General features: G+C 40.3%; 1 pseudogene; it reads right to left on the bottom strand.

Annotated features, from left to right (window-relative positions):
- Positions 1 to 379, bottom strand: part of LOC102877600 — a 1,487-nt pseudogene extending 1,108 nt beyond the window's left edge.
- Positions 380 to 4,573: the final 4,194 nt, after the last annotated feature.

Here is a 4,573-nt window from a genome sequence, read left to right as displayed (position 1 = left end):
GATACCTGTTCCTCTGTTGGGATCTGTCCAGTTACCAGCAGCCAAAATAAGCCCTCAGGCAGGGGTTCTTCTCGACCCTGAGCTTTGGGGAGCAGTTTCTGGCATTCAGGAATACTATAGCCTCTGAAACGGATGCCCTCATCAGGATCAAGAACTGATGTTTCGTATATCAATCCTTTGATGCCTCTCATACCACCATACATCATGTCCACAGTGATTTGGCCCACCACCGACTTGCCATGTTGCTGCCTGAAGGTCTCAAGTCAGCTAATATGTCTTTCAAATTCGTGGAGGAAGCACTGGCATGCCGAGCAGCAAGAACAAGACAGGATGCATTCTTGGCTCCAAAGAGTCGGGCAGCCGCAGTGAGTAAAGCCATGTCAGGCGCAAGCGAGGATCTGACGGGTAGGGAGGGAGGGGAGAGAGCTGCGGCACAAATGGGAGCCGCCTCCGCTACACCAGAGGCCGAGCCGGACGGGTGGACAAGGTTGAAAGGAGGCGGCTGAGGGAAAGGGTGGGTTGTCCATTTTGAATAATACTTCATGAGTTCCTTGTTTTTCAATGCTTATATTCATTTTCTAGAACAAAACAAATATTCTACTGTCACTAACATGCAAATGTTAATTGGTGGTATATATTTAAGCTACTAGGTGAGCAGGGTTGAGGGTCACTATGAGTCTCAAGAGACTTGATGACACTTAAAAAAAACAACAAAAAAAATTGTTGTTTTGTGCCATGAAATCTCCTGTATAATATTCCATTTTGCGAATCTAACAGTTTATCTATCCTTTTGTTTGTTGATGGGCAGTTGAATTGCTTCCACCTTATTTCTATTATTAAAAGTGCAGAAAAAAATATAGGTGTTCATACATCTGTCTGAGGCATGGCTCTGGTTTATCTCACTCCAGTAGCAATAGCAAAGTTCAACAGGGTAGCACACAACAAAGGCTGGTGATGTTGTGGAGAGGGTGAAACTCATATTCACTACTGGTGGGAATGTAAAATGGTACAAACACTATCCACGGTGGCTGAGCATAGATAGATAGATAGATAGATAGATAGATAGATAGTATATATAGATATATATGGAGATATATATATACACACAAACACACTATTCTTCCCTCTACTATGGCTTCTCAATGCTCAAGTCCAATTTACAGGATCTTCTGACATTCATTTTGGTCTTTCCTTTCTCCTCTGTCTTTTCAGTGGCCTTTTGCTCTCTTCACAGACGATATTCTTAATCTCATGCCACAAGTCATGTGGTCTTTGATCATTAGTGTTTAATGCTAAACTTATTCTTAAGATGACTTTTATATTCAGATGTGATAGACTCGAGATAATATTTTTATTTTTGTGGGGTTGCTTTCATTTTCTTCATTTTCCATTTGAAATTGACTTGAACATGGATTGCATCTAACCATTAAGGGGGGAGGAAAGCAAAAAATACTTGCCATTTGACTCATAAGCAACATCATGATGTTATTGTTGTTGTTGTTATATGTTGTCAAGTCACTTAAGGCTCATAATGACCCTATGTACAACAGCCCTAAACTCTGCTCTGTCCTGTGCCAATTGCACTGTCTCTGGTACAACCATCCCGATTACCCCAGTCACTGAATCAATCCACCTCATAGGGGGCCTTCCCTTCTGCACTGTCCCTCCACCCTACCAAGTATAATGTTTCTCTCCAAGGACCAGTCCCTCCTTACAACATGTCCAAAGTATGTCAGACGAAGCCTCAGAATCCTTGCCTCCAAGGAGCATCCTGACTTATCCTTCTCCAGGATGAATCTGTTTGTTTTCTTGGCAGTTCGTGATACCCTCAATACTCTTGTCCAGCACCACAGCTCAAAGGCATCAATTCTTCTTCTATCCTCCCTAGTCATTGTCCAACTCTCTGATACATAACAAGTGATAACAAAGACCATGGCCTGTATCAGATGCACTTTAGCCACCAGAGAGACCCCATTGCTCTTCAGAACTTTGGAGAGTTCCCGAACAGCAGACTTTCCCATCACAATACATCTTTTCATTTCTTGGCTACTGGTGCCGAGAAAGTTAACTGTGGAGGCAAGCAAACTAAAGCTGTGAACAATCTCAATCTTTTCACCATCCATCCTGATGCTGCCAATTGGCCCAGGGGTGAGACTCTTTGTCTTCTAAACATTGAGCCTCAATCCATATTGAAGGATGAAGTCCTTGACCCTCTGCAGCAAGTGGTTCAAGTCCTCCTCAGTTTCAGCAAGCAGGGTTGTGTCATCTGCCTAACACAGATTGTTGATAGATCTTCCACCAATCTTGACCCCACAGTTCTCTTCATAGAGCTCAACCTGCTGGATAATCTATTCTGCATACAGGTTGAAAAGGTATTGAGACAGGACACATCCCTGGCATAGGCCTTTCCCAATTTTGAACCGTGTAGTGTTTCCTTGCTCTATTCCGATGACTGCTTCTTTGTCCAAATATAGGTTTCACATTAGCATGGTCAAGTGTTCTGGGATTCTTATTCTTCTCAGAGTCAGCCACAGTTTGTTATGATCCACACAGTCAAATGCCTTTGCATAATCAATGGAGCACAGATAGACATTCCTCTGGTATTCCCTGCTTTCAGCTAAGATCCATCTAACATACGCTACAATATCCTTAGTACCACTACCCCTTCTAAACCCAGCCTGGACTTCTGGAAGTTTTCTGCTGATGTGCCCTTACAGTCATTTTTGGATAATCTTCAATAGAATCTTGCTTGAAATCAATGATATTGTTCTATAGTGTCCACACTCTGTTGGGTCACCCTTCTTAGGAATGGGAACAAATATAGATCTTTTCCAGTCAGTTGGCCAAGTTGTTGTTCTCCAGATTTCTTGGCACAATTTGGTGAGTGCATCCAGGGCAGCATCTATTAGCTGAAATATGTCAATTGGTATACCATCTATTCTTGGGGCCTTATTTATTGCTATTTCCTTCAAAGCAGCCTGGACTTCTTCCTTCATCACCATAGGCTCTTGCTCATATGTCATTTCATGAAATTTTTCTGTGTCTTCCGATTCCTTTTGATACAGTGACTCAGTATATTCTTTCCATCTTCTTTTAATACTTCCTGGATCATATAATATTCTGCCTAAAGCATCCTTGATTACAACAGCTTGAGGTTTGCATTTGTTCTACAGTTCCTTGAGCGTAAGAAATGCTGAGCGAGTTCGGCCCTTTTGATTTTCTGGCTCTAGCTCCTTGCACATTTCATTGTCATATTTTACTTTGTCTTCTTGTGCTGCCTTTTGAAATCTTCTCTTCAGCTCTTTAGTGTCTCGAATTCTTCCTTCTGCTTTGACTTCTCTGTGCTGCAGTGTAATATTCAGAGTCTCTTCTGACATCTATTATGATAGATGGAGCAAATATTGAGACTCTAAATGACTTATTCTTCCTTGGATCCACTCTTGGTACCAGCGATAAGGAGACATGGTAGACTGGGAAAGTCAGAGACTTGTCAAAATTGTAAGAGGAGCAATAATGACAGTTGAAGGACTAACATGTGCCTGGTTCTGGCCATATGTTTTTCTGTCACTTGTTATATATCTAAGACCTGGACAATGACTAAGGATTACAGAAAAATTGATGCTTCTTAAATGTGGTTTTATAGAAGAGTGCTGAACATCCCATGGATTAACAAAAGAACAAGCAAATATTTCTTGAAGAATGTGCACGCAGAGTGATCTTTGGAGGCAAAAAATGATCAAGTGTTGTCTCATATACTTTGGATACATAGGAGACACTAGTCCTGGGAGAGGGACATCATGATTGAGAAGGAGAAGGAGGGGTGATGGAAGAAATTATGACTCTCAACCAGGTGACTCTGTGACTGTGGCAATGGACTTAGATGTGTAAAAGATTGTGAAGACGGTATGAGATAGCACAGTGTTAAGACTGGTTGTTCATAGAGGGGCTATTAGTTGTACTCTATGGCACCTAACAACAGAATAAAAATTGACAGTCTTTGATCTTTTTTGATGTTACTTATTGGTGAAATAGTGAGAATACTTATTTTCTCACAAAATAATTAGAAATGAAAGGTATATACTCTTATCTTCCTCAGTAAAAGTATTACGTCCTCTTCAATTCCAGCAGGCATAGTTGGGTCCTATGCATAACTTGTGTATAACACAAGTTACAAAGAAGTCTTAGAGTCTTGAAATTTTGTATTTGAACATGACTTATGTCTAGTCATTATGAAAGTGTGCTTATCAAAATATAACTTTTCAATATTTGAATATAGTCATAACAGATTTTACTGACAATTTTGTATTGACTTCACCAAACCTTTGTTTGTCTGTTGCCTTTGAGGATCACATTTCATTTTTATGCACTGAAGTAATGAAACAATCTACATACTGGGGACAAAATGATAGCAGAAACTGGAGTAGAATGATAGAAGTATACTGAATCCACTGAAAATATCCCTCCACCAGCAAAATAAAAGAATAAAATTTTAAAAAATGCACAGATAGTAGCTCTTACTGGCTCTAAGAGTGACACAGAATAAGTAGTTTCTTATTTGAATTTTGCTTCTAAG

Source organism: Elephantulus edwardii, unplaced genomic scaffold (assembly GCF_000299155.1).
Source record: "Elephantulus edwardii isolate Elephantulus edwardi_28Jun2011 unplaced genomic scaffold, EleEdw1.0 scaffold00020, whole genome shotgun sequence".
NCBI lineage: Eukaryota > Metazoa > Chordata > Mammalia > Macroscelidea > Macroscelididae > Elephantulus > Elephantulus edwardii.
This window is presented reverse-complemented; position numbering and strand designations above follow the sequence as displayed.